Source organism: Bos javanicus, chromosome 6 (genome assembly GCF_032452875.1).
Source record: "Bos javanicus breed banteng chromosome 6, ARS-OSU_banteng_1.0, whole genome shotgun sequence".
NCBI lineage: Eukaryota > Metazoa > Chordata > Mammalia > Artiodactyla > Bovidae > Bos > Bos javanicus.
The window spans coordinates 15,387,359-15,398,585 of NC_083873.1; the positions used below are offsets into that span (position 1 = coordinate 15,387,359).

Here is an 11,227-nt window from a genome sequence, read left to right on the forward strand (position 1 = left end):
CAGTTTGGGAACTTGCCTGATGGTTCAGATGGTAAAGAATTTGCCTGCAGTTCAGGAGACCTGGGTTCGATCCCTGGGTTGGAAAGATCCCCTAGAGAAGGAAATGACAACCCACTCCAGAATTCTTGCCTGGAGAATTCCATGAACAGAGAAGCCTGGCAGGCTACAATCCATGGGGTCACAAAGAGCTGGACACTACTGATGACATTAAAGTATCAGCCCACAGATAACTTATTGATTACAGAGAGACAAAATATGTCTTTATAATGGAGAGGTGACCACATTAACCAAGTGATGGAGCTTGACACTGCCAGTAGTGGGATAGCCTGAAGTCCTGCCTCCTGATGGTATGTGACAGGAGGAATATAGCATCACCTACAGTGTGTTCTGCCAGAAATGTTCAATCTGAACCTAACGCAAGGGAACAGACAAATCTTGGATATGGAATGTTCTGTAGGACCCTTCAAATAGTTTAATATTATAAACAGAGGGAGCAAAGGGACAGATGAAAACAGAGGGAGCCTAAGCAGGCATATTCATGGGGTTGCAAAGAGTCGGACACAACTGAGCGACTGAACTGAACTGAACTGAAGCAGGCATAACAGCCAAATGAAATATATCAACCTTGATTATTAGAACCTGGACTGAAAAAATAATCTAGCAAAAAGGACATGATGAAACAATTGAGAAAGTTTGGATATGACTGCTTGTTAGGTGTAGTACTGGTGTGAAGTTGTGTAAAGGAATCAGATTTTCTTGAGAACTGAAATATTTAGAGGTGATGTGTTCTGATGTATGTATGCAGCTTAACTTTTGGATGGTTGAGAGAAGAATATTCATGTGTGTGTATAGGGGGAGGGGATGAGGGAAGAAAGGAGATCAGATGTGGCAAAAACATTACTACTCGGTGAATTTAGGTGAGGTTGTATGGGTTTTACTGCATTGTTCCTTGACATTTTTCAGTAACAAAATAAAACATACTTCTTATTTTAAAACAAGGTTTAAAAATGGTTCTAATATTATGTTCTGCTTATTAATGTATATAAGTATGCATATAGACATATGTAGTTTGTACAAATCATTTGCTCTGCATGTTTTTAATACAATGGAAAACATACCTTCTAAGCTTGCTTATAGTAACATCCTGCATTAGGATATCACATTTCTTGATACAAAATAGTGCTCAATAACGGCATGAATATGTGATCCTAAAAATTATTTAATCATTAAATAATTTAATTAATATGTGTATATAATTAATATAAGTGTATGCTGCTAAGTTGCTTCAGTCGTGTCCGACTCTGTGCGACCCCATGGACTGCAGCCTACCAGGCTTCTCCATCCATGGGATTCTCCAGGCAAGAGTACTGGAGTGGGTTGCCATTTCCTTCTCCAATGCATGAAAGTGGAAAGTGAAAGTGAAGTCGCTCAGTCGTGTCTGACTCTTAGCGACCCCATGGACTGCAGCCTACCAGGCTCTTCCATCCATGGGATTTTCCAGGCAACAGTACTAGAGTGGGGTGCCATTGCCTTCTCCGATATAAGTGTATAGTTATATTCAATTTTGCACAAATTATGTAGTAAACTGAAAATGTATGATTAACACCAAGGAGACTGAAACTCACATATATAAATGTGTATGTGTGTGTGTATGCTTAGTCACTCAGTCGTGTCCGACTCTTGGCGACACCGTGGACTATAGCCCACCAGGCTCCTCTGTCCCTGAGGATTTTTCCAGGCAAGAATACTGGAGTAGGTTGCCATGCCCTTTTCCAGGGGATCTTCCCAACCCAGGGATTGAACCCAGGTCTCCTGCATTGCAGGTGGATTCTTTACCATCTGAACCACCAGGGAAGCCCATAAATGTGTATACCTAGATGCATACACAATTGTAATGTATAAGTTTTGGTGTCTCTACTACTTTATCACTTCTATCATCCTCCCCTTTTCACATGTTATGCAGAGCTAGTGGTAGCACAATTTCTGAAGCACTTCCACTGGACTAATTGATTGAACTAAGATACCCTATACCACAAACAATAGAAACGTAGAATACAACGGTTTCTATGATTATCACATTGATAAATATTCAATACTATCTCAATAACTTAATTAAAACTTATTTCTTCGAAATGTGTATAGACAGCCTCAATATTTTCTTTTCCTTGACAATCTTTTGCAGAGGGAAATCCTGACTATCTCTGTTTGTCACTAGATCACATTGTAAAGTGTTCTGCGTAATACGGGCATAACATACACAGTAGTACTAATAGTAGTAAAAATGATGGTAAGATAGGAAGACATTGCATGCCTGCATGCTAAGTCATTTCAGTTGTGTCCAATTCTTTGGACTCCCATGGACTGTACACAGGCTCCTCTGTCTATGGTGTTTTCCAGGCAAGAGTACTGGAGTGGGTTGCCATTTCCTACTCCAGGGGTTCTTCCTGACCTGAGGATTAAACCTGCATCTTCTGTGTCTCCTGCATTGGTCGACAGATTCTTTTACCACTAAGCCACCTGGGAAACCCCAGATAGACATTATTTATACTCAAAAAGTCTCTGAATACCTCAATAAATTGTTTTAACTCCCAATTTAATAGATGCTGTTTTGCACATGGTAGGCACCAGAAATACTTGTTTAATAAGGATTATTTAAATGAACTACCTTAGACTGAGCGACTGAGCATGCACACATGAATACACAAAGGACTTCGGTTTAAGTTGATTTGATCAATCAGAAACACTCACTGAGCACATTCTGGGTGCCAGCACTGTATCTGGCACTGGGGAAAAAAAATAAATAAAAGTCCTTATTCTTGAGTGGATCACAATACAGATTGGGTGCCAGCATATAAGTGTATGTCAAGCAATACATTTTGACAAGCGTTGTGAATTTCTGTGGTTTTGTGTAAATGCCAAAAGCAAAGTATCCTGACACAAATAGTATTTCCTTTCATTTTTGAGTTTTCACTGGATGGACAGTTTTCTTCATCACCATCATTAAGATGTTGCTCTACTGTTCTCTTGTAACACAGTTACTGACAAAAAGTCCACTTTTATTTTTCTCTTTGTTATTCTCTAGGTAATGATTTTTTTATCCCTCTGGTTGCCTTGAAGATTTTCTCTTTATTTTATTTTTATTTTTTTGCAGCAATTTGACTATGATACATGTGTGTGCCTGTGTGTGTGTATCCTACTCAAGGTTCTCTGTGCTTTTTAGGTTTGTGGGGTTTTGTCTGTCATTAATTTCAGCATTATCTCTTGGAGTGATTCTTCCCTGTTCTCTCTCTCCTCCTTGTAAAAGTGCACTTACACCTGTGTTAGATGGTTTTACATCATCTCACAGCTCTTGGATGCTCTTTTCTCTTTCGTCACTCTTTTTTTTTTTTTTTTTTGTCATTTTGTTTCATTTTTGGTTAATTTCCACTTTTCTGTCTTCAAAGTCATTGATTCTTTCCTCAGCCATGCTTAATAAAGGGACTGTTGATTTCTTATATCATGATTTTTTTCCATTTAGCATTTTATTATAGTTTCCATTTCTTTCTGATTCTGTCTGTCCATGCATGTTGCCCACTTTTTCCAGCATCTATTTTAACAAATTATTTATAGTTATTTTAAAATCCTTAAGTGAAGTACCACATCTAGGTCATTGTTTCTGGTTCTGTTATTTGATTTATCTCTTGACAGCATGTTGATTTTTTCCTTGCTTTTTTGAGTCTTATTTTTTTTTAATGCACTGTCTACATTGTGTGTTGAAGAATAATAGACCTTGAATTAAATAGTTCCAGATCTAGGAATAGCCACTCTTCTTCTGCTAGGTTATTAGCATGGGATATTGAATCAATCTAGTCAGTATTCAGGGCTTCCCTGGTGGCTCAGACAGCAAAGAATCTGCCGTCAATGCAGGAGACGCTCGTTTGATCCCTGGGTCGGCAAGATCACTTGGAGATGGAAACAGCAACCCACCCACTCTAGTATTCTTGACTGGGAAATCCCATGGACAAAGGAAGCTGGCAGGCTACAGCTCATGGGGTTACAAAGAGTTGAACCCAACTTAGCGATTAAACAACCAACAGTCGGTGTTTAAGCAAGATTTGGATTTTGTTACCGCTATTGTCATCCTCAGTGAAATGAGAGGCTTCAGACTCTTCTAACAGTGGGTTATCTTCATCTTGTCTTTTGTATAGGGCTTGGGGTACTGAGGAGTTTTTTGGTATTCTACACTCACAGCTTTTATTCATTCTTGGTCACCTGCCTTGGTCCATGGTCTTGCCCTTTTCCCAGTTGCGGTTATATATAACTCAGTGGTGGCTTGTAGAAGTTCTTGATTTTCCTGGTCCAACCTCAGCTCCAGGCAGTATGCCAAGGCTTCAGAAGTGTTCCCTTGTGAGTATTCATTCCCTCTGCTTCTGTGGCAGCCAGACTCTGCCTCGAATCTGTGGTGAGTTTGGGGCAGGAGAAATACTCTCTCCCCTCCCCCAGCAGAGGCAAATCTTTTTTACTGGTGCAGAATAACTGGTCCAAGAGTGTTTCCTTCACATCCTCCAGGGAAGATATCTTTTGCTTCTACTCTCCCTACAGAAGCAATGGGTCTGTAACTAGTTCCTAGGGACAGGAAGGAGCATTTCCTACCCACTGCCACATGCTGGGGGGAAGGGCTGCTATGACTGTTGTCCTTCTTCCAATGGCTTAAAGCTTTTGCTTCTTTTGAAAATAAGGTCTTCAGGAGTAGGCACTGTTTTGTACCTGTTCCTCAGAGTCACCAGGTCACCATTGATGAGGTTTGATCTCATCTCCTTCCCTGTCCTTGCTATGCTATGCTATGCTAAGTCACATCAGTCGTGTCCGACTCTGTGTGACCTCATAGACGGCAGCCCACCAGGCTTCCTGTCCCTGGGATTCTCCAGGCAAGAACACCGGAGTGGGTTGCCATTTCCTTCTCCAATGCATGAAAGTGAAAAGTGAAAGTGAAGTCTCTCAGTCGTGTCCAACTCTTAGCGACCCCATGGACTTCAGCCTACCAGGCTCCTCCGCCCATGGGATTTTCCAGGCAAGAGTACCGGAGTGGGGTGCCATTGCCTTCTCCGTCCCTGTCATTATTTCTCTAGGAATCTAGGGGAGGCTGGTGCAGAAGAGCATGCAAGTGTGTGCAAACTTCCCTATGCCTGGCACTCCTGTCATTCTAAAGTGATATGCTAACCCACTCTCAGCCTTTAGGGATTTGTTAATTTTTTCTCTTGTTTCTTCTTACTTAACGTCTATTACAGCCACTTTTCCCCCATGCTTTGACCAAGATGAATCCGTTTGTGTATCCTTATGTCCCAGAGGGACTCTTCACTGTGGAATACAGTTCCATTGTTGCCTCCTTACCTCAACGCTCAAGAAAAGTTATGACTTTGTAAATAATTCTGGTTTTTCTTATTATTATGGTGGGAGCAACATTTGATTGTTTTTAAAAATCAATACATTTGTTTGTTTGCTGTTCTTAAATATTTACTTATCTATTTATTTGGCTGCATCCGATCTTAGTTGGAGCATGCAGGGTCTTCCCTGCATCATGCAGGGTCTTTTATGCAGTGCACAGACTCTAGTTGTGGCACATGGGCTCAGTGGTTGCAGTGTGTGGGCTTAGTTGCTCTGCAGCATGTGGGAGCTTAGTTCCCTGACCAGGGATTGAACCTGCATCCCCTGCACTGCAAGGTGGGTTCTGAATCAATGGACCACCAGAGAAGTACCAATACATTTGCTATCTGTAATATACTCATCAATAAAACGAGAGAAGGTTATTTAAAAATTGGACATCTCTGTAGTTGGTTGACTAAAGTGCAATTACTGAAACCTGAGAATTTGATTTTAGGATAAATAAATAAGTTATGTTGGGGCTGGTATCCACAAGTGGGAAGTTTTCTTCAGGAGTAGTTAGAGACATAGAGCATGTGAATTCCCCATTAGCAGGTCTTCCTGGGATTCATATTGTTGTTCAGTCACTCAGTTGTGTCTAACTCTTTGCGACCCCATGAACTGTAGCATGCCAGGTTTCCCTGTCCTTCACTATCTCCTGGAGTTTGCTCAAACTCATGTCCATTGAGTCAGTAATCCCATTCAACCATCTCATCCTCTGTCACCCCCTTCTCCACATGCCCTCAATCTTTCCCAGCATCAGAGTCTTTTCCAATGAGTCAGCTCTTTGCATCAGGATTCATGTAGAGAAAATATTGTTGCTCATTCTTCTAGTCTACCTGCTGCTGCTAAGTCACTTCAGTCATGTCCAGCTCTGTGCAACCCCATAGACGGCAGCCCACCAGGCTCCCCTATCCCTGGGATTCTCCAGGCAAGAACACTGGAGTGGGTTCCCATTTCCTTCTCCAATGCAAGAAAGTGAAAAGTGAAAGTGAAGTCGCTCAGTTGTGTCCAACTCTTAGCGACCCCATGGACTGCAGCCTACCAAGCTCCTCCGTCCGTGGGATTTTCCAGGCAAGAGTACTGGAGTGGGGTGCCATTGCCTTCTCCATCTAGTCTACCTACTTTATCTAATCTAAAATGCTGGTTTTCTTCTAGGTACTGTTGTGGTATTTTGGAGAATTATCAATACAAAGGTATCCTCCATTTGCTTTCTGTGATCCCAGCAGAAAGAGATGTCACACTGAAATAGGGTAATTTGAGAAGAGGAGTTTATAAAGTTTACAAAGGCATAAGAGGTGTGAAGAGTGATGTATTGCCATGCCAGTGACAGTGGGACTCTGCTATCATCAGGGGCTGAAAGGGAAAGAAGAGGAGCAGCTGGAGAAAATTTGAAGAGAGCTGTGTAGGCAGGGCACACAGGTGGCATTGTGACCTTTGATTTATGGGTACAGCTTGTCCCTGGTGACCCCAAAGAGAGGCATCCAAAGGAATAAATACTTCAACTTCACTGTCCTTCTTCCTTATCTTCTGTCTGTGGTCTCTGTGGATTGTCATCCCACACGGAACAGATGAACATCCCAGGGCACAGAGCAGGTGGGAAAGCTGGAGAGTGTCACGTAAGGAGATCTCCCACACATCTGGGGACTCTGCATGGGCATGGAGACTCCCTTTTTCAGTTTTTCTGCCTTATTTTGTAGATAATAGCACTTTTCCATCTCTTCATTATTTCTTAGAAAAACTTTTAACAGGGTTTGTTCTGTTGCCTAGATATTACTGATTAAAGAAACTCTGTAACATTTTACCAGAGGACTTCCTTGAGAAGAGAGCAAGTGAATTATAGGAGACCAAAATCACTGAATTAGGATGAACTAGTAATTCACTAGTGGCCAAGTGACTCTTCCTGAACTCACTGGTTCAGCCTCTAAGCTGGCTGCAGAAGCCTCAATCCTCTCCCCTTGGTGTTTGGGAAGCTTTGTGAGGAGGACATTGCAGTAGGCAGCTGAGTTAGGCTACGGTATGGTCAGGATCTGCTTGTGAGTGACCTGCTCTCTCCGGTACTTCATTCTCTGTATTCCCAGTGTGGGGGTGGAATGAGGAGCATACGTTTCAGAAACATCAAAATGAGCTCCTCAGCAGGAATGGCTGGAGACCCTGGAGAAGATTGGTCAACGTCTCTTGCTGAAGTCAGAGAAAAGGTAAGTCATTAACCCATGAGGAAAAGAGGCAGAACTGCAAACAGCAATGGGCTCTGCCAGGAATGACTAAGCCTGGTACGAATCATGCAAGAAACTATCGTGAGTCACAAGGCAGATTTTACAGCCTCGCCTGTGCACCTGCATGATCAGCAGGAACTTCTGAATATGATATGATATGAATAAGATAATGATATAAGCATGTGCAGGGGACAGGGTGCCCAGAGATACAATATGCTCCTCTAGTGGATATATCCAATCTGTCTTGACAGATCTACCATCTCACCTTTTAACCAATCTGATTCTCACTTCACAAAACTGCTATAATCAGTGGATATAAGAATGTGTGCTAGAAACACCTGAAAGATAACTGGGCATATTATACAATGGAAATGTATCCATATTTGTTTTGCTCCATGTACTCCTATATTTTTTATTAAAATATTGTGCAATTAATTGTGCAAAAAATTTAATTGCACAATTAAATTTTTATAATTTACATTTTAATTAAAATTTGTATAGTATTTGTGTAATTAAAAAGGAATGCTTCTATATCTCTACAAGCACAGAGAATATAGTAGTTCCAAAGACTCTTGAGAGTCCCTGGGACTGCAAGGAGATCCAACCAGTCCATTCTAAAGGAGATCAGTCCTGGGTGTTCATTGGAAGGACTGATGCTGAAGCTGAAACTCCAATACTTTGGCCACTTGATGCGAAGAGTTGACTCATTGGAAAAGACCCTGATGCTGGGAGGGATTGGGGGCAGAGGAGGAGGGACAACGGAGGATGAGATGGCTGGGTGGCATCACTGACTTAATGGACATGAATCTGAGTAAACTCTGAGAGTTGGTGATGGACAGGGAGGCCTGGTATGCTTTGATTCATGGGGGTTGCAAAAAGTTGGACACGACTGAGCGACTGAACTGAACTGAATACTGGTTATGCCCCAGACTTACCTGTTCTTATGAACTCAGTGTTTGTGTCCCCCCAAATTCATATATTGAAACCCTACCCCCCCAATATGATTTGATGAGTCACTATAGAGTTAAACTGCCTTCTTTGAATCCTGGCTTGGTCAAGTATTAGCTGTGTGATGTTAGGTTGGTTACCTAACTTCTCTGGCCCTCAGATTCTCTTCTGTAAAATGGGGATAATAACAGTACCTACCTCATAGGATTGTTGATGTTGTTTAGTAAAGTGCTGAGACCAGATTCTGGCACATAATAGAGTGCTGTAGTGAGTATTTACTGTTTTATTATTTATTCATTCCAAGTGTAGACTAGTCCAGCTGGACAGTGAGGGTCTGAGTTATAGAATGCAATTCAAGAAGCAGGCATAATTGTATTCTGTACCACAGAATTCTGTTCTAAACTACTAGCCATAAACATTTGTCTTTTATTTCTTTTCTAAGTTTTTATTGGAGCATAGTTGATTTACAATGTTGTGTTAGTTTCAGGTATACAGCAAAGTGAGTCAATTAGACATACACTTACATACAGTCTTTTTTTTTTAGATGCTTTTCTCATATAGGCCTTTACAGAACACTGAATAGAGTTCCCTGTGTTATGCAGTGGGTTCTTATTAGTTTTCTATTTTATATACTGTTGTCGTTCCTCAATCACTAAGTCATGTCTGACTCTTTGTGACCCCATAACTGCAGCACACCAGGCTTCAGGTGGCCAAAGTATTGGACCTTCAGCTTTACCACCAATCCTTCCAGTGAATATTCAAGGTTTATTTGCTTTAGGATTTATTGGTTTGATTTCCTTGCTGTCCAAGGGACTCTTAAGAGTCTTCAGTACCACAGTTTAAAAAGCATCAATTCTTTGGCACTCAGCCTTCTTTATGGTCCAATTCTCACATCCATACATCACTACTGGAAAAACCATAGCTTTCACTGTTATGGACCTTTGTTGGCAAAGTGATGTCTCTGCTTTTTAATATGCTGTCTAGCTTTTCTTCCAAGGAGCAAGCGTCTTTTAATTTTATATGTGTATATGTCAGTCCCAATCTCCAATCTCCCAATTTATCCCTCCCCGCTCATCCCATCCCCTGGTAATAACCGTAAGTTTGTTTCCTACATCCATGACTCTACTTCTGTTTTGTAAATAAATTCACTTAGCAAGGGCCATGCTTATCTTCTCTGTATTGTTCCAGTTTTAGTATATGTGCTGCTGAAGTAAACACCTTTATTTTCTATTAGTATGTTCCTTATTTCTACCTGCATCCCAACTCTGGCTGGGGTATAGAAAAATCACAAGGGATGCTACAGAACCTCAGAGCCATTAGCATGGGGGCTTGTTACATTACATCCAGAGGGGTAATGTTGGGCACTGGATGGGCAGAGACTTCATGGGGAAAGTTGAATTTATACTGAGACTTAAAAAATGAGTAGCATTATGATATATAGTGATGGGTATTTTATTCAGAGAAAGTGAGAAATCTTGGGACAGAGTCAAAAGATCCAATGAGAAGGAAGGTGTTGATAAGTCAGTTTAGAAATGTTTTGGGTCACAGTTTTAGATGGTAAAGTTCTAAACAGGAGATTAGTTCATCTTCAACTTGGTGATGGGATTGTAATGCTTATATAAGTAAAGACTAAATAATTTTTGAAATGAGTTAGATAACCCACTAAGCAGAATGCTCAACTTTAACCCAGAACTATTTTAACACCAGAAGGACGTGGATGAGAGGGCATTTGTTGAATAAGTTTCTTTCACATTGTATTGAACAAAGAATAACTTTCAAAATCTCCTCTTCTCTTGTTATAGAAAACTGAATGATATTTATACCTTAATAGGTAGATGAGGAAAAACCTGGGTTATAAGTTTGATCTTTAGTTGGAGCAGATTATACTAGTCTCTTATTTCTCAGGATTTCAGGGCAAAAGGAGCAGAAAATAGCTGAAGGGATTGATGAGAAAAAATTGATGGGACTGTGGAGTGGGTACAGTATGGTACAGCAAGTTATGTGGAAAAAAAATGTTAGCTTTGGAATCAAGATCCACAAGCTTCACATTTCATCAACATATGATCTTGGGTAGTTCCTTAACCTTTCTGAACCCTAATTTCTTCTAATGACCTATGAGTGGGGGGCTAACAGGTGCCTGCCTATGGTTGTGCACACCAAATCCCCAGGGATGCACGCCTCCTGGGGATGCAATGCCCATCCTGGTTTAATGGACACCCAGCAGGGATGACAGGGCTTCCCTGGTGGCTCAGTGGAAAAGAATCCGCCTGCAATGCAGGAGATGCAGGTCTGGTCCCTGGGTCAGGAAGATCCCTTGGAGAAGGAAATGGCAACCCACTCCAGTATTCTTGCCTGAAATCCCATGGACACATGGGATTTCATGGGGTCACAAAGAGCTGGACATGACTTAATAACTGAACAACAAGCTGGGATAATACCCGCAAAACAGAGTTGTGGTGAAGCCTCACCCTAATCTAATCATCATATTCTTAAAATCTCAAATTGCTTTCCATTTCCTATTAAAAAGATTTCAAACTCATATATTGGAACAGTGTCTGAAGTGAAACAAAAACTACTTTCTGGGAATTCCCCTCCACTTTGCCCCCTTTCAAAGTACACCTTTCTTCAGTTTAATAAAGTCACTTATCACTACATTCTTTTCT

At 41.1% G+C, this 11,227-nt stretch overlaps 1 non-coding gene across 1 annotated transcript; it reads right to left on the reverse strand.

The window, feature by feature from the left end:
• Window positions 1–9,674: 9,674 nt before the first annotated feature.
• On the reverse strand, window positions 9,675–9,782 carry LOC133250129 (U6 spliceosomal RNA). The gene has a single exon (XR_009737243.1). It is a non-coding gene; the product is annotated as a U6 spliceosomal RNA (small nuclear RNA).
• Window positions 9,783–11,227: the final 1,445 nt, after the last annotated feature.